Raw genomic sequence first — 20,471 nt, 5'->3', positions numbered from 1 at the left:
TTTCGCAATGTCATAAAATTAGTTCTAATTAACGCATAATTGTTAGTCAAAGCATCATGCCCGTATTATCAAGTTTCATCAGTTACCAGTTTAGCTGAATCAAATTAAATACTTAATTGTGTGGAGACCTCTTTCACGCGGCGATATGATAATACGTGCAAATATTCCGAGTTCGATACGCGGAGGGATAATTAGTAGGTTAGCAGATAGTTATAGGTATCGAAGAAGCACCCACTGCTGTGCTCATTCATCAAGTAGGTTCAAGGTCATTGGCGTACCTAGGAGGAGGGGGAAAATGTATTAACTCATTTAAAAATGTATGGCGGCCAAGATACAGATAAAACAGAGAAAAATTAAAAAAAGTACAGTTTTTGGCTTCAGCATCAACTATAGAGGGCCAAAATTTAGACAAACCGGCAGCGGACGATCTGACCTACAAAAATGTAATTTCCGCATTTCTTAAAAATAGTTCAACGGGTAGGTATATATCGGGTTACAGACCATATAAAAGCGGTTAGTTACATTGGATGGATTGCGGAGCGTATTCTGCAAAGGGGCACCCAGCACTGGATAGACCCACATGACCCTAAAGTTCTCTCCACCGACCGTAACTATATTCCAAGGCGAATTCGTGAAGCGATTGAAATTCGAAACCATAAAAACTTCAATCATGAGGACGGCTTCAAATTAACAAGTGTTTGGAATCCAGTGGTAGAATTATGTAAACCAAGAAAGAATCCTACAGCTTCTCAATTTAAAAATGACGTGACCAACAAAAATAACGCGAAAGCGGGTAGTCAGATTCTGCCCGTGACATCGAACTTGACGTCTCGTACCTCCGCAGTCCCGTCGTGACCACAATCCATGCAACTGGGTCGAAATAATAATCCCATAATATTATCGTGGTATGTACCCGTTGAACTATTTTAAGAAATTGCCGCCAACTGCTAAATGGAATGAGAGTGATTTTGCTGCTTTATAATATTAAAGCATCAAAAAGTTTTTGTATGTGCTAAATTCTGTGCCTGCAGGAACAAAAAAAAAGGTAAAATTTTTGAAAACCCTCCCCCCTCAAGTTCAGGGAGCACCCTGAACTTGAGGGGGGAGAGGTCGTTGGGGAGTGCCACCCTACTCCACTGGTACCCCTTTTTTTTTTGGAGGAAAAGTCTAGTTTTTGAAAAAAAAAATTTTATTACTCATTACTCATTTACATCATTTTGAGGTTATGTTTATTTTTTACTACTGTATATAGACTATAGGGAACGCCTCGCTCCGCTCGGCTCTGAGTGGTTCAATAACTTTCTACCTAACCCAACATAGTTTTTTAAATGCATTTACACAAACGCACAATAATAATTAATTAATTATTAATATCGCCTATATGCGGGGTAATTCGACCTCTTGATACGACAATGATTTTAACTTTTATTTAAAGTTACGTTTTTAAAACCAATATACCTAACCCCAATTTTTTTTTCATTGTTGATTTTCATAAAAACTACGCATTTCCACAGAAAAAGAAAAGCAGTTTGCTTTGAAAAGTCACTACCTTTCTATCGATACGACACCTCAAAACAATAAAATTCAGTTTCGCAAAGTTCTTACGATATTATTGAATTTCATTATCAAAAATTTTCACGCATTTGCTCAGAAAAAGAAAAGCAGTTTGTTTGGAAAAGTGATTGTCCTCTATCGAATGCACATCTCATTTTAATGAAATTCAGGGAGCACTATATAAAAACCAAAAAAAAAGAGTAATTTCCAAAATGCGTAGTTAGAAATGCCTATTGTTTTGGTGGTTTGCAAAATACCCACTTATTAGCATAGCGTACTGAAACAATCACGTTAAACTAGGCAATGATACGGTAAAATTATTCATTTATGCATTGTATTTGTTTCTTTGCAACAGTAACTACCAAGTAGGTAGTACCCACTAAGTTACGTATAATACACATTTTTAGTTCACGACGTGGCGATGTAGAAACCGATATTGGTCTTCTTGTACTACAAGAGCGAATATGCTGGAAAACGGTCCCATCTATTAGGACAACGCATATGGCTAGGCCAAACACCGTGTTCAAGTTTGCGCATTATAATTTTTATTCCACTACCTGGACGCACGCAGGAATCTACGAGGGCAGGACAACCAGCTATTGGACGCCGCAAGATTAATAGGCATGATGACTAATTTTGATGATGATAATTTGATTTGACCTTTGATGTTCGGAAATATCTACTTTATCCAAAAATTTCCCGCGAATAAGCTCGCCGGGTGTCATGGCCGCACTTATAACGTCATAGGCAAATTAGAGCTTCAGTAAGGCCTTTTTCCATTTCCAACATCATCACTGACGTAATATTAGCAACTAATAGTTTGAAGTCACAAAAAAGTTGGTATACGCAGAGATTTTCAAAGTTAAAGCGTTAAAAAATGATGTTTTACTTGTCATGGCGTATTGCTAGATTTTGCAGTTTTATTTATTGAAAATAAATATCAATCTTACTTCTAATATGATCAAAATACGTTTTCAGAAATACAATATTTGAACGATTCTTTGTTACTGTCACCAGGCCTATACAAGTCATACAAGTTTAATAAACTGCAGGTAAATTGGTCATCCAAGTAACTGAACTTCAATATCTGAAACAATCACCTGTTTCCCGATTTAGTCGCTTTTCCAATAAGTTGCCAAACGTATAAAAAGCCAAAGTTTACTAATGGCTTTATCAAGATGACACGTCGCCACAGGTTAAGCAACTGTCAGAGAAGCTAGTGGGGCTGATCCAACTGAAATCACTGACGAATTAATTATTTAATTTCTCAATAGCTCCATAATGTAAGTGATTTATTAACTGTGTCATTACCGTTTTTCTACAGAACACTCTATTACCTATATAAACACACACACACACAGGTACATTTTGATAATAGTGTGCATAATAAGTTTCATTTGCATGCCAATGGTTTGCACTTCAGTCCAATAAAATTAATTCCAAATTTTGTTTTCAATTATTTTAACTTACAAAAGATACTCAAATATCTTAAGTGGAATGATTCTTAGCAATACACTAAGTACTTATAGCTTAGTATTTATATCTATAAATAGCTATAAGTACTTAGTAATTGTGCGTTTGAACCCCTCTTTACCGCTTTTCAAATGAATACTCTCTTTTTTGTAACTATTTTTAAATGTAACTGACGTTATCTGCTGATTCATAATTTCATTCGTATGCAAATGGTTTGCCATCCCTGACCTTAGCCAAATTAAATTAATTACAAATTTTCATTCTAATTAAAATAATTCACAATAGTTACTTGACCGCCTCATGACTCCTTTCTATGGAACACTCTTACTGAACTCACTCACTCTTTCTTTATGTGTTCAAAAAATTTTCATTCACTTGCAAATCGTTTGCCATCTTTGACCTTAAGTATAGTTTATACGGAGCCAGCTCGCCAGCATTGGCTGCCAGTTTCACTGCTCATACTGACAAGGCCTCATACAATAAAAAGTTTTTTAAGCCAAGGCAGCGCTGGCCTCCAGCCCTGACGGGAATAGAGCGCCCGCCTATTTTTCAAGCCAGTGACTTCTGATCGCTGCCCCCCGCACCAGCGTCGCGACATGAAAGCATTTTCTGTTAACATAAAACGTGTGCGAACCACAAGAAAAACGCAGGAATTACTAGGGTCGTCACAGCGGTGTCTTGTCTGTTAATCTGGCGCCAGTCCACTGGCTTCGTATAAATTATGCTTAAGCCTAAATAAACTATTTACGAAGTTTCCTTCCAATTTTTTTAATTCACAATAGACGCCTAGAATATCTACCTAAGTGGAACGTTTCTAAGCAGCACTGGTAGGTACTACAGCTATAAATTGCAGTTAGTAATTCGGAACTCGACCGCCTCATTACCCCTTTTCAACAGAACACTCTTTCTAGACTTACACAAATTCACATTTGCAATCAGAGCCGGGAGAAAAGTTCCGAGCCACCCTTCCCCCCGCACCCGCCCCACGCTGCCTTTAATTAACAGAAAGTGGTTCATTAGAGCTTATTCATTAAAGCAAGGAGTAATTAGCGAACTCTAATGAATGCTGTAATAATGTAAGAGCGGCCGCTGCGGACTGCGGGCCCGACTTCTAGATTAATCTAGAAACTGGGTATAATTTAGTAATGGCGTTAATTTATTACCGGTTTGATTGCGGGATAAACGATCTATTAAAACTTTGGCTATACGCTACGGGCGGTTTTATGCGATGTTTTTGTTGGATTGGAGCTCCACTCGTATGATTTTGCTTTTCGATTATATTGCGCCTACTGGTTTTATTACCTTTAAAGCATTATCCTGAAGCCTAATTAATGGCGACCTGGACTAAGGACTATTAGCTCATCGGAGAGAGAAATATGATGCTCAGACCCACCACGCTGCTCCAACACAGGTTAGGTTAGCTAAGGTTTTACATATCGTAGGCACTGCAAATTTCAGTAGCCCGCAAACTCGTACTGAAGCAGCCTGGTGGGTCGAACCTTTTTTAGAACTTTACAACTTGACTGCAATCTTACCTCGTGTTAATTGTTGATGCAGCCAAAGATTGTAGCGGGCTAACCTGTTAGGGGTTTGGCACTTATATTAAATCCACACCCCTAATTTGTTTCTATGCGGTATCGGACATGCGGGATCAAATCCGGGACCTCCAAGAACACCGCTCTTTGTAGTAGTTGCCATAGATCTAAATCCCTCTGTTCCCCTCCAGTCAAAACAAGAGGAGGCCTATGGCCAGGAGACATATTATATGGAGGAGGTAAGAGAAGCAGAGGAAGAGTAACCGACCTTGGAATGATAGGAAATACGCCCGCGCTAGGTATTACAATCCGGAAAAACGGATTAGGTAATGCGGCGGATCCGGCATCATATAACGTTAACCGGATCTGGTACCAATATACCGGATTCGGCGACCAGATTCTATAGGTTAGGTAGATTAGAATAATAGAGCTGTTGCATTAGTAGGTACTTTTTAGACGGAGTCATCAAATCATGATTGTATCTGCCATAAATAAAGGACCTGTTTTTTTCGAAAAAGTTAGCGTTTTCAAATAAGTACTTTAATAATTAACTTTTCAATAGTCATCTCGTCTCAGTAAATTAAATTAAATAGATTACGACAAAAAACACATCGCCATCTAACTCCAAAGTAAGTGTAGCTTGTGTAGGTACTAAGATGATTGATGTATATTTTTATGAATTAAATACTTATAATATGCAGATAAACACCCAGACACTGAAAAACATTCGTGTTCATCTCACAAACATTTTCCAGTTGTTGGAATCGAACCCACGGCCTTGGACTCAGAAAGCAGGGTCACTGCCCACTGCTCTTATAGGTAATTACGTAAGGTTATTAGATTTTATAAAATTTCTTACTAAAATAATTGATCTATCAGATAAAGTGACATCTAGGTAGACTGAGCTACTCCTTTATTTTAGTTGATCTTTAAAATTTAGTTAGATTAGAAATAATGTTTAAATAATTTTTTTTTAAATAAAGTACTTAATTTTATAAACCTATGTTGTTTTTTATTAACTAACTATAGTAGTAAGTAGTAGTAGTTGTACTAGTAGTAAGTATAGAAGTAACAACTCTTACTCTCTTAACTCTTAACTCTTGATTAAGTTGCTAACAGTTCGCAAATCATTTGATTTGATTTGATCAATCCGTGCGGATCCGATCCGATCCAGCCCGATTAATCCGGGAATCCGGTCGGATCCGGCCGGACTGAAAATGACAACGGATTGCAATCACTAGCCCGCGCTAAAATTAAAGTCTCTTTCAAAATAGCGAATCTAAATTAAAAAAGTTGGCTCGGGAAAGGTTAGATGGTCGTGATCCGCAAGATGAGACAATTGTTTTTCACAGCTAGTAATTTTTGATTGTAAGTTACTAGGTTTCTTAGCGGTAAATAAAAATAAATAAAGGAATATACTGGACAATACGCACATCGCCATCTAGCCCCAAAGTAAGCGTAGCTTGTGTTATTGGAACTGAGATGACTGATGCATATTTGAATGAATGAATACACTTTTATTGTACACCACAGAGAAAATTTACAGAGATACAAATACAACAGCACAATAAGGTAGAACGTACAATTTGGCGGCCTTATCGCTAAATAGCGATCTCTTCCAGTCAACCAAAGGCATACAAGAAAATGCTATACTAAATTAGTAGGTGGTACAACAAACATTAGTGAAACATTAGGATTTTAAACTAAATTAACACACTTTTATGAATAATATTCATAAATACTTATAAAATTCATATAAACACTCAACACTGAAAAACATTTATGTTCATCACACATACGTTTGACAGTTGTGAGAATCGAAACGGTGAAGGAAAATATCGTGAGGAGACCTGTACGCCTGGGAGTTTTCCATAAGTTCCCTCCATCCTTTCTCAAAGGAGCGTGAAGTCTACCCATCCGCACTTTTTAAGCGTGGTTGAATATGGCTTGAACCCTTATTTATTTTATTTTTATTTATACACTTTATTTGTACACCACAAATAGGAAAAAAATAATGGACACAACAAAAATAAACTTAAAAAGTAGGATACAAAGGGCGGCCTTATCGCTTAATAGCGATCTCTTCCAGGCAACCTTAGGTTTAGGAAAACCAAGGGAAACCGATTGGTGGGGTGTATTATTACTCTGAGAGAAGACTCGTGCCTTGTAGTGGGCCAGTAATGAATTTAAATGACGATGATGATTCTTAATGCCTTGTAAATAGTGCTATGTAGTAGCGGTAGAGCAGAATACAGTTTTAACCATCCCTCCTCTTTCCGCGTGAGCCATACGTGGCAACTAAGCGTCCCAGAGAACACGCAGCAACGTATGTCCAAGTCAAAAATATCTTTATTCAAGTAGGCCCATAGGTGGCACTTTTGATGCGTACATAAGAATTACACGGTAGTGAGATGATGGCGATAACCACATTCGTAAACTTAAAACTAAAGCTACGAGGGTTCCAAACGCGTCCTGGTCTAAGAAGAAGCCCACAACAAACTTAGCCGGGTGTTTTTTTTGTTATCACCATCTCACAATGTTATTTAAAATTATTAGAAGAGCAACCTGGTTAGAGCAATAATTTACACCCAAGATTTTTTTTTACTATAATAGGACTTTTCTATAAGCTTACTTATGCTACTAATAAATAACTACTTCTGCGATCACCAACCGGTCTGCCAAGGGTCGTTATCATGGTCTCACCCCCCATTCACAGAATAAAGAACATACAGAAACCGTGTACACGACTAATATTGAAAAATAAAAAACCACTCCACTTTAAAATGGTTTCTCGAATTAACTGTTAGCCACTTTATACCATTTAGCATATGACAGTATTATTGTGAAAATGAGAAAAAGCTCGCAGTCACGTCTTATAGACTGGTAACGTATTAGGTAACTATACAACGTTATTGACACAGAATTATGCACATTCAGAAACCGTGTGCACGACTTACTTGACTTACTTTACACTTTAGAGTTGTTTCTCGAACAAACGGCTAGTCACTTTATAACATTTAGCAGTTGAAAGTAATTATTTTACCTCTAATGTTCTAAGACTTTACTATAAAATGAGAAAATGAGAAAATTTGTGAACTATTAGTAGCATTCTGCGGGTGTGAAGTGAGACGTGCGCGGGGCGTTTTCACTGTCTTGGACACAATGCAAACAATAATGACTGAAAGAGGATTCCGTATGCTCTTAACTCAATGCCTCCAGTTTAGAGAGCCTCGGGTCGGGTAGTGCACTGTTAAAGGCTATCGATGATATTTCCTAAATAAGAAGTTATTCGGATCTCCCAGTCAGATGGACACATTTTAATTTCATCCAAGACGACTTCCCTTCCCTCGGTACAGTTTTGTATGGCATTATTATCTATTCTATGATTTTCGTTTGTTTTCTGGGATGAAAAATATAAGTACTTGCATTTGTAAAAATGTCTTGTAAACTCCCCAGCGGTATGTTAGCATGGCCCGAGATAGCCATAACGATGTTTGCTGACATTATTAGAGTGTACCCTAATAAGCTGGACGAAAGGAAACTGTGTACGGACGACAAAAAGGTTTGCCTTCCAAAGAAAATAAATAGCCTAATTTAAATCCAAGTTTACTTAACTAAAGTCATTAATAAGTAGATCGCTTACGTAAAATCTTGTTATAATTATGTTAATATGTTATTATAAGATGTGATGTATATTTTAAGGAGGTATCATTTATTGTTTTGTACCCTCAGTATTATCAGTAAGTTATAATAATAACGTACTTCTAGGGGCCACTCTTTTGTCTTGGAGAGCCGTTTGTATATAGAGCTAAGTTCTTTTTTACTATCAATTAAATGAATTAATGACTATTGCTCAAAAATGTTGGAAATAAGTTGTTTACATACTCGTATATATGATGAATGAACTCTTAAATAAATCATGATGATGTACGTTATTATTTAATCTTATTTTTTTAAATAAATAAAACAAAGGTATTTTTTATGTGATCCCGAATATCACATGCCCAAAATAATTGTATACACTTGGCAGGCTTGCAAAGGATGATCCTTAGCGATGAAATGCAATATTTAAACTAGGACCTGGTTAATCGGTACAAAGCTTGCGTTTAATGTGTTTTAGTGTGTGTATTGTCGTAGTATATTAATTTATTTATTTGATTTTTAGTATGCTTAACTTTTCTGTGAACAAAGTAAAGGATGAAGGTGATTGTAAATAAATGTAGGTATATTTCAATAAGAAAAACAAAACTTTCTATTCCAATTGTAGAGTGGACGTAACAAGGCTGAGTGACCCTAAGTAACTACACAATATTATCATAACGATCGCTTCAGGCGATGGTCCCTAGTCAACATACTTCTTATTTAGATTTAGTTCAGTAAACTTATCTAGGAGATGCACGCGACTTTGTCCACGTGATGTAAATTATATATTAAGACTACATTTATGTAAGTGTATGCACCGATTAGTTTAGATGATCCAAGTATCGACATTGAATGAAGTCGATACTTGGATGGGTATTTTGAAGTTTTAAAATTTTGCTTGCCAAAGCAGTTTTGAGCTTACTACTATCGCTTAAAGCAGTATTGTTTTTTCCATTTTGTTCCATCTTTCTGCTTTATGCCTACCCTGGTTCAAATCCCTGTGCACGCCGCTGTAATCATTACATTACAGACTATTAATGTCCTACTGCCGGTCCAGGGTCCAGGTCTCCTCTTACGTAGGAGATATGGTTTTAGAGCATAGATGCACTATGCTGCTCTTATGCAGTTTGTTGGGCAAAATTAACCTAATGTACAATAACCACAGAATTACAATTATTATATAGAATCCTCCTTGAGCCATTATTGTATGCAGTGCATTGTGTCCAAAAACAGTGAAAAGTCTCTCGTCTCACTTTAAACTCGTGGAATGTAGCTCGTTCACAAAATCTTTATCATTTTCACATGTTATAGTAAACGTTTAGAACATTCGAGGTAAGATAAGTACTTTCAACTGCTAAATGGTATAACGAGACTAACCGTTTGTTCGAGAAACAACTCTAAAGTGGAGTGGTTTTTGACGTTTCAATATTAGTCTTGTACACGGTTTCTGTATGTTCTTAATTCTGTGTCAATAACGTTACATAGTTACCTAATACGTTATCCGTCTATAAGACGACCCATTGCGAGTAAGTTTAAAATATCTATAAAATAAGTTTTTCCTGACTTCATCTGCAGTTAATGAAAATTATACATTTGTTATAAAATTGCTTATAAAGTTACTGATGCACTATATTCGCTGATAACGAAACTTTTTACTGGACTAAACGATGCTTGTACATGATGCATGTTAGTATTCATATTTTTGTATGCAATGCGTCGTGACAAATGTTAAAAAGCTTCTCTCTTTTCCCTCTCTTAAACTTTCTTTATTATCAGAAAAAAAAGTACACCTAAGATACACATGCAAACCCAGACCGTATTGGAGCAGGGTGGTGGGTTAATACTGTGGAATCCTATCGTGTATGAGAGACTTGAGAGAAGAGGCCTTCGCCCAGCCGTGGGAAAGTAATAGGGTAGTGATGAATGTATTAACAAAAGTTACGCATAACTATTTCCGCTGACAACAAAACTTTTAATTGAATTTTATGCTATTTGAGAAGTTTATAACTGGGTTAGGTCAAAAATAAACTGGCAAACTTTTTTTAGGTGGGTACAAGTTAAATTTTTTTTTAAATATTTTTGATTCGTTCCGTATTTTTTCATCAAAAGCATACCTACCTAGCTAGTTAGCCTGGCTGAAATATTCTCGAGCGTAAGGATTTTTTTAACGAAAAAAGCGACGCCATTTTTTTCTCAATAACAAGCTCAATCGTTATTTTAGTTTTACAATGTGAAAGTCACGGCTTTATTGTATGTGCATGTTTTTAGGTATTTGTCGTCTATGTTCACAATTAAGGATTTATAGGTAACGGTACCTATTCTTATTTTGTTTTTTTTTTGTAGCTCTCATATTTCATTTTTTATTTATTTATACTACGTGTTACAGAATTACGAAATAATATTGAAGGATGTATAAGTATATTTCATAAGGGATAACCCTGTAAAAATATTAAATCAAAAGAAATGTATTTATTTTCCATACTAACGAATTAAAAATATTCTAAACGTTTACTTATGACAACCCTATTAAAGATAAAATACCGACACGCACATAGTACCTATGCTACGCGGCTCGTACCTGATAATGTAACAGGAGTCACATGATTTTAATTTTGCATGTGAATGTAAGAACTGTATCTGATTTCTTTCAGTAAAAACTATGGTGGTTTACTCAAAAACTATTAGGTTTTTGATTACATAGATAAGTCTCACATACAGTTTACAGAACATAATGTACTTGCGAAGCCTGTGAAGTATTATTTCGGTTTTTATTTACACGTTGTATATTTATATTCTTTATTTGCTCACAAGTTGAAGAAACAAAACAAGAATAGAAAAATAAAGGGCCTTATCGCTTAGTACTACTACTACTACTACAATAATAACGGATTTTTTTTCTTTTAATTGGGTGAAAGAAGATATATAAGAAGAACGGGAAGTGCTTTGATTGTACCAACAAATGCGAAACTACTACAGAAGGCTGTTTTTTATTGCTTAAGTAACTAGAAATACCTCAAGCCTGGACTGACAGATTCGGTATCCAAAAACGTATTATTCGTTTGAATTCAAGTGTAAAGAGCGCCGTATAACATGTAGTTGTAGATATATGGTATAGCTTTCACATCGACACAGCTTCCGTTTTAGTCTCACGGAGCCGAGATTTGGAGGCTGGTTTTTGGCCATTACTGTGTGAATATTGCAGAATCGCCTGCAGGCGACTCTATTGATTAGTCACTGCCGTTCGACGCCCATCACTCATTCATAGCTGAGTCCACGTCAGTCTGGACGCGCCATTTTTCCTGTTTTCACCATTTCGCGCCACAGCTTCCTAGTGCATATTTGATGCTGCCCATCAGGAAGGAAGCATGCCTGCGTAATTGGTCCCACTGGCGGATAAATCCTCGCAAAGAATGTTTTGCATCGAAGCTATGGTTAACGAGTCGTAGGGATAGAGATAAAACATTGTTTTTTTAATCCCTGCCCCTAGTGCTAACTACAAACAAGTTTATGTAGATTTCACATTTCTCTCTTTCATTTTAAATTATATAATACTTTTAAATTAGATTATTTTATAGCATATACATAGTTTTTAAGCGTTGCTCTGTTAGTGCCTACCGTCCAAACGTCACGTCTGACTTCAAGGAAGATCAGCGCTGGGTCTTAGCAGTCACAGCAAAAATGCTGAGTGAAGACCATTTTGCTTTAACTTACAGTTTTAAATTGCCTACTGGTCAAAATTAGACCACAATTATTTTAAATTATATTTATTATTTTTTATTAATTATTTAATTATATTCTAATATTATAAATTACGGGATCGCTCGATCGATCGGGAAATTAAACATTTTGCTGTAGATTATTTTCTGGAGAGGGGCGCATAGGCTTGATAACATTTTACGTAAATATTACGATAATCGATCCGTTTTTATTAAAATGAACTCGTTTTTTATATTTTATGTGAGATGTGTTTAGGTACGCTACCTACTGTCGTCCTTGTGATAGAGAAGAGAGGGATAAAAAATAAGGGATAAAGCTCCAACCGCTTGTTCAATGTTAGTAACCTTTTAACAAATAGTCATAAGTGGTCGCGCACTGTTATTTAGACCTACTACAAACATAAAAACTTTTTATTCTATATTTTTGCAACATTTCTCATTGATGATCGTGGTAGCGTGGTCGTGGTAGCTATTGGTCGTAGCGTGATGAGAAAAAACAATTCGAAAGAGCAGTTCCTGAGATTACCGCGTTGAACCAAACATACTCAAGAGATATTATGAATGTTGTTCTGTTAGTACTGAGTGCTATGATTTTCCTGACGTCCAAAAGGAGGGTTATTTTTGTACTACATTATTATTTGTGTATGCCAATTTGGCTATATTACCAGGCTTCAAATGAGTTAATAAAATGATTATAATTGAATAAATGATGTTCATTTTTATTGTTCAAAACTTCTCTACCTATCTATCGATCTATCTATTTGGTACCAAAATATTAACCGATCCTTCAGGACTTCCAACCTCGTCACCAACATAGATCATTTATGAAAAGATTCTAACCGTCTAGAACTAATATCACTCAAAAGATTACGACATGGAATCGCGGTGGAATTTGGACAAATGGATAAAGAGATGATAATATGAGAAAGGTATGCCTATCTCGTATTATCTCTTTAACTATTCGTCCAAATTATATGCATTAAAAGGGAGGGGCTTCAAGTTCGGCTTCTTTTTTGGCGTTCGATTCCCGGCCCGCACCGCTAACTTTTCGGAGTTAGGTATGTGCGTTTTTTAATTTAAGCAATTAAACGTTACGCTCATAAACGGTGAAGATAAACAGTATAAGCAAATCTGCATGATTTTCTATATTTCTTAATAGTGTTTCCACCAAGTGTAGGTAAGGAAATATCAATTGTATAAATTTAAAATGCCTATAAAAATTTTCGGAACCGACAGGATTTGAACCTGCAACTCTCTTGCAATCGCGGCCTGACTCAGTCCTGAGTATTCTTTATGCATTTTAAATTTATAAAATTGAAACATGCATGCTTTAGAAGTCTACCGAAACGCACTTGGCCAATGTGGTCACGGCACAGATACCTCATTCAAAGAGTATCTGTGGCGAGTAGAGGGCCGGTAATGGGTTAAAAATATGAAAACATATTTGCCCCGACCGGAACCCACATCGAACCCAAAACCTCGTGACACATCTACCAAACCAACGAAAAGTGAAAATAGGTGAAATATTTCTTTATTCAAATAGGCACATAGGTGGCACTTTTGATGCGTTGATTATATACAAAATGTGTACATACTACATAGCAGTGAGTAGTGATGGCGATAACTACAATCGTAAACTTAAAACTAAAGCTACGAGGGTTCCAAACGCGCCCTGGTCTAAGAATAAGCCCACAACAAACTTAGCCGGGTGTCCTTTTTGTTATCACCATCTCACATTGCCATTAGAAAATATTTAAGAAGCAACCTGGTTAGAATATACCGGATACAGCTATACCTAACATGAGCTTATATAGACGGATCACAAACGCAATCCGATTGTTATAATACCATCGAATTTATTGTGACAAATATTTTTTACGGTAGAACGGTTCCCGGGACGATACATGGACAATGTGATAATCCAATTGTAGTCGGTGTCCAAAGCTCGTGCCCAATGCGCGTGAAGTGCACTCGGTTGTGCGCATTCATACAAGGATATTGTATGTTTTGAAATAAAATCACTATGAATATTAGACTTTAACTGACTCGTTGGTGAAGTGCGTCGATTCACACAGTGCAGACGCGTGCACTTCATACATGCACAAAATCTCAGCCTACCCTAAAATTTTTGTATAACTCATTTATGAGTTATACAAAAATTTTAGGCGAAGGATTTTTCCATTTTACGGCATCTTCTTTCTTTATGCATACTCTGGTAAAAACTCTGTCACGCATCTGCCACATTGGTGTACCTATATCGAGCCCCGTGAGTCCATGTCAGACATATAATAAAATTCGGCGTCCATGAGATTCGGCGTCCAATAATAATCAACGAAGGTATATATCTTGGTTCTGCAGAAATGGGATGGTCCGAAATTTGTAAAAATATTTTTTTTTTCAAATTTGTTCTAACCTTTACCTACTTATAATTTTACAATGTTTCTTTATAGTCAGACCTCTGTCACTATTAATGTTTAACCTAAACAAAAGCTGGTTGATTTACATATCGCTTATAAGGTTCTGATTGGTAAGGATAATATCAAATGGTCCGAAATCTTACAACGTGAAATCCGTACTCATATTTAAAAATGCGAAAGTGTGTTTATTTGTCTTTCTTGACTGTCTTGCCTGGTGGGAGGCTACGGCTGTGGCTAGTCACCACCCGGCCGACAAAGACGTGACGCTAAGAAATTTAGCATTCGAGTACGATGTCGCGTAGAAACCGATTAGGAATATGGGTTTAATATAACTGCCACATACTCCCAACAGGTTAGCCCGCTACTTCGACTGCAGTCAAGGCGAATAAAAAAAAAGACACTTCTATTAGTGCGGATATCTGTTAAAGTCCTTGGATCATAATAATACGAGTATGTTGAAATAATTACACGCTGCGTACACCTTCTCGGGCAATCGTAAAAATAAATGACAAAGCATCACCTCGACAACTCAACATTACTTAATTACCGCCGCAAACCCTTTGCTCTGACATTAATGACTCTGTAACCAATTAAGGATACGATTGAGGTATGCAATTACCAATAGTTACACCAGTAAAGACATGAGACGTTAGTCTAATCCCTTTATAGGAAAAATATCACTTACTAGAAAAATATCGTGAGGAAACCTGCATTCCTGAGAGTTTTTCATAATGTTCGCAAAGGCGTGTAAAGTCTACCAATCCGCACTTGACAGCGTGGCAGACTATTGCCTATACCCTTATTATTCTGAGAGGAGACCTGTACCCCGTGGAGGGCTAAAACATAAATGCCCGTTTTCACTAACGACATACTAGGCAGTGCCTAAATAAGTAACGTTTAATCTAAAGAAATTCTCTGTATACGTCAGCCTTTCACCTAAGTGTTGGTGCAACGTTTTTTTTCTATAGACATCGCCTTAATCGTTAGGAATTCGATTTAAGACATGCCTAAGTTTAGTGAGAACGATAAAAGTGTTATAAGTCCGGAATGCTACAACCAGGTCCAGTGGTTAAGCACAGGCCCAGTGGAACATATAAACGAGCAAACGAACACGCTTGCGCGTTTTTAATATTATAAGAGATTTCAAATTGCGAACGTTTACAATTCTAAATGAAATTTCACCATTTTTCTTTTTCTTCAAAACGAATACAATCAGAAATGTTCTATTTTTGAATACTAATTAAACGGTCTCGTCCACTAATTTTGTGATGAAACGAACAAAAAGTCTTCGAAAGGCTTGTGTTTACATAATCATTCAATTTGCAATTTTAAGTAGCCGCCATCTGGTGTTCTTGCTTTTAACTCAATATAAATATTTAAAAAAATAAACCATTACAGTAAGTCAGCATTGAATTACCATAAAATTAATTTTTATTTCTTTCGTTAATGTTTTAATTAAACAAAAGCTGGTTGATTTACATATGCTGCTTATATGGCAAGGATATAAAGTAAGTACCTTTCAAGGAACTCTTTTTTCCAAGTAAAGCTTTAGAGATATGTATCTCATATATTATATTCGTATACATATAGCCTCTAACCTTTACCTACTTATAATTTTTGTATCTTTATAGTCAGACCTCTGTCACTATTAATGTTTTAATTAAACAAATGTTGGTTGATTTACATATCGCTTATAAGGTTCTGGTAGGTAAGGATAATATCACAGAATTAAGAATATACAAGAAACCTTATACACGACTAATATTGAAGCATCAAAAACCACTCCACTTTAGTAGTGTAGAGAAACACTACATTGCTAAATGGAATGGTTAGTCTAGGACTATAATATTCCGGTCGGGATGCCACAGTAGCACGCGAAAGCGATCCTGTGGTGTCCCGGTACGGCGTAGACGATTCCGCTGGGTTTTAGTGGGTATTCTGGCCCCGTGTCAGCGAGTCCCACATACCTTATTATTCCGGAAACAGGTTAGATAATTTCTTGCCTATCTCCGGGAGGGATGCGTCAATGCATTTCCCAGCGCAAAAAAAAGGATTATAATATTCCATTTAGCAATTGACAGTTATTTATTACCTAAAATGTTCTAAACGTTTACCAAGAATTGGGGAAAATGGGAAAAGTTTCGAGCGTAGCTACATTTTGCGGGTGTGAAGTGAGATGTGCTCGGGACGTTTTCACTGTTTTTGGACACAATGCAATAATGGCTGAATGAGGGTTCCGTATGTTCTTAATTTTGTGGATAATGTGAAGTCAGTACTTATGTACCCATCTTGTAGTGGGGAAACAGCAAGTAGTTTTAATATATTGTTAGAAATATTGGGTTAGGCTCACATAAATAAAATACAGTGCACATATTTAAGAGTTATTTATTTACTTTGTACTTCGAGATTTATTTTAGTTAAAGATAAACATTTTTCATACTAATACTTTACTTTCGCTTTATTTAAAGCAGGTACTTATAATTTATCATAGTATCGGCCGACTTAATAGGTTTGTATAGTTTTATAAAGTTTAATTATCATGCCTAAACTTTAACCGTTATCATTATTTGGTCACAATGGTGCTTATAACAGCTTCTAGCAACTAGGTTTAATGTAAATGTGTTAATACTCATCTCAAATCTCGTTAGCAACTTGTGGTTTGTAAGAAAGTACGTTTCAGTGACTCTAGCGATATTATTTATTTAATCCTAACTGATTCTTAGCGCTGTTTATTACAATTTGTTTCTTTGGATATTTTATTTATTTATATTTATTTCAAATGTTAGTCCATATTATATTAATATAAATATTTTTTATTCAACAACATTGTAGACTACGTTATCACACAGTACCTAGCATGTCGTATATGCGGACAGCACTGCCTACCCTGATTTTTATAAATTCGATTTATTTTCCCAAGCGCCCAGCAAGGGTTTGGAATGCCCTTCCACCAAGGTAGGTTTTTGCTGTTCTTTATCATCCTTTTCGCCACCGATTGATGTCCAGTTCAAACTTTATCTAATAAATAAAACGTTTTATATGTTTGACTATTGCGTAGTTTAACGCCCTACGCAAGCGACTGATCTCTTCATGGTAAGTGATGATGCAGTCTCAAAGGGAAGTGAGCTAAATTACAAGCAGTTTTTAAAACCTACTCTTGATCTGTTTCGTCGCGTCGCTAGATTACTTTGGTGATAACTAAGAACTAGCCGCGGCCGAAACCTCCAAGAAGCTACTATTTTTTTTTCTGCTACGCTTGTCTAGTGTTTCTACGACGGGTAGTTAGGACCTGGATTCGATTTCCGGGTCGGGCAAAAATTGTATTGTGTGTTATATTTGATTGGCGTTGCTCCTTTTCCTGGGAAAACAAGTTATGTCGTCGGCACAGGTAATCATAAAATCCGCCAACTATAATCGTAGCAGCATCTGGGTCTAAAATATCCCTATGTTTTATGGGTGTTGAGTTGTGTGATTGGCAGTGGGATATTAATATGCTGATGAAATGATTATGCAGATGCAAAGAATATTCTCCATCTCCTCTCCTCAGGGTAAATTCCACCCGTGCTCGGGAAAGCAAGTTATGTCGTCGTCGGCCCAGATAATTTGACGGCCGAGTGGCGCAGTGGGCAGCAACCCTCCTTTCTGAGTCCAAGGTCGTTGGTTCGATTCCCACAACTGGAAAATGTTTGTGTGATGAACATGAATGTTTTTCAGTGTCTGGGTGTTTATCTGTATTTTATAAGTATTTATGTGTATTATATTCATAAAAAAAATATTCATCAGCTATCTTAGTACCCATAACACAAGCTACGCTTACTTTGGGACTAGATGGCGATGTGTGTATTGCCGTAGTAAAAAAAAAATTTAAAAATCCGCCAACCAGCATTATAGTAGCGTTATGGGTCTAAGCTCTTAATCTCTCCCTTGTATGGGTGTTGAGATGTGTGTTTAGTCGTAGGATATTAATATACCGATTATTATGATGATTGATGATACATATAATATTCTCCATCTTTTCTCCGCAGGGTAAATCACGGGTGAAATTGAAACAAATATATTAATTTACAAAATTTAATTTCTCCTTCTCTTGTCTTTAACCTTAGGCTATTAAGTTGCAATGTTTTTTATTACTTTTGTATGTAAGTGGTAACACCATACTGTTTTTTACTTAAAATTGCCAGGCGTTTTTGCTATAATTTCCAACGTTTCATAGTTCTGGTAGCTTCGTCGGTCTGGACAATTTCACGTAAAACACACTGAGAAATGGCAAGATTCACTAAACGCTAACATTTTTATTGTAAGTAAATGTCATGCAAATGTTCATTACAATTAAGTGTCTGTTCATACATATTATAGTCAGTGCTGTCCGGGTTCCGAAACGTCGTGAAAACCGTCAGGGACGAGTCGTACGTTAGTTGTGTTTCACTTATCATTGAAACCGGCATCAGTGGTCGAAGTCTCATACAGCATCAGTGACAAGTTTAATGGAGCGCAAGTTGTCTTTTGCTAATATGTCAGGGCTTAAAAAAAAATTCTCAATCAAAACTAATCAGCATACCTTTTAATGAACTAATGTATTAAGGCTAATTTTTCTCCGATACACCTTTACAAATTTAAGATAATATTTCCTGTTGTTTTGTTGACAAAATCACTTATTTCAAACCTATCAGGTTTATGAAGTAGGTGCCTACCTATAAACTATGTCAGTTTTTAAGTGAACTAACGTAAAATTAGCGAGTGTATGTCTGTAATTGTATATAGTTTAGTATACAAACAACACACAAATTTTATAGATGTCACGATTGGAATTGGAACACAATTGGAAATCACACGCAGAGCATATTCAGGAACACTAAAGTTCCTGATAACCCGGACATGAATGAGTTTGAATTATTTTACTATTATATGTGAGTAAGTTTTTCTCCGTCCCTGAGGCAACACTGATTCTGATATGTCTGGATAGACCATAATACATTTTATACAAGGGCCACAAATGTTAAATGCTAAAAAATTTAAAACATTACTGACATTTAAAATACAGTTATACATATATACCGGTACTACAGAACAGTTATATTTATAAACAGATATGCATAGTTACTCAAGTCGTACGATCTGGGTTTTCGCTCAAATCCTAATGCTGCGTACACAATGGTCTAACGAAGGGGTTTTGTTTGGAGTCTTTGTGCCGATGTGTATGCAGGACGTTAGGTTAATGATCGGCATTAATGCAAACATTTATTTTAAATATATACATTTTTTTTTTTTTATTGTACGTTGCCTACCAAGCTGCAGTGGGGCAGCGTGGAAAGTTATATTTCTCCTACAAGAGACACTGCTTTTTCCCGGACTGTGACAATAATAGGCTGAGAATGACGATAAATTTTAGTTGTACATCAAATTCCACCGTGGGTGCTCGACCAATGAGTAGCAGATCACCAAGACGCCACTTAGTAACTTATGCCCCTACTACCGACCCGAGCTCATAATGTGGCCCATGTATAAGTAGCACTAAAATAGATATAGCTTTTACACTAATATCATGAAAGACATTTTGTATTTTACTTAACTTTTCATAATACCAATGGTGAATTTAAATCGTCTTACAATGGAGGCAAATCAAATCTTTCTGATCTAAATTATTTAGCCAATATTTAAAATGTCTTCTGTTAACCGCAGATGTCTATAAAATTGTAAATCCAAAGGTACCTAATTGATTTATTGAGTTGAAACAATTTATTTCTTCAATCAACGTCTTTACAATTTCTATTTTAGACTATTTTTCTATATCTTTTCACACATCACACGGGCCAGTTAATAATTCAAAAAAATAAATTTTAAATTCGGTGAATTAAGAAACACACTGCAGCCATTGTGAGCGACGCGGTGCGGCGTCGGCATCAATCAACTTGCTATGCGCTTGATTCGCCATTGTAAGAGGAAAAAAATTGCCATGCTAAGCTTTGAAACACCTACAATAATTAGGGAAGATAATTTCAAATATGTAAGTAGGTATATGTAAAAATTGTCTTACCTAATAAGGAAAAGGAATGTTAGCGTTTAACATTACTTACTTAAGAGTCTGATTCTAGGTTTCGCTTGCCATTTTTAGTTGCTGTTTGTCTCTCTGTACG

The sequence above is a fragment of the Pararge aegeria genome, chromosome 3 (genome assembly GCF_905163445.1).
Source record: "Pararge aegeria chromosome 3, ilParAegt1.1, whole genome shotgun sequence".
Lineage (NCBI taxonomy): Eukaryota > Metazoa > Arthropoda > Insecta > Lepidoptera > Nymphalidae > Pararge > Pararge aegeria.
The sequence above is the reverse complement of the archived record's forward strand: the minus strand, read 5'-3'. Positions refer to the sequence as shown.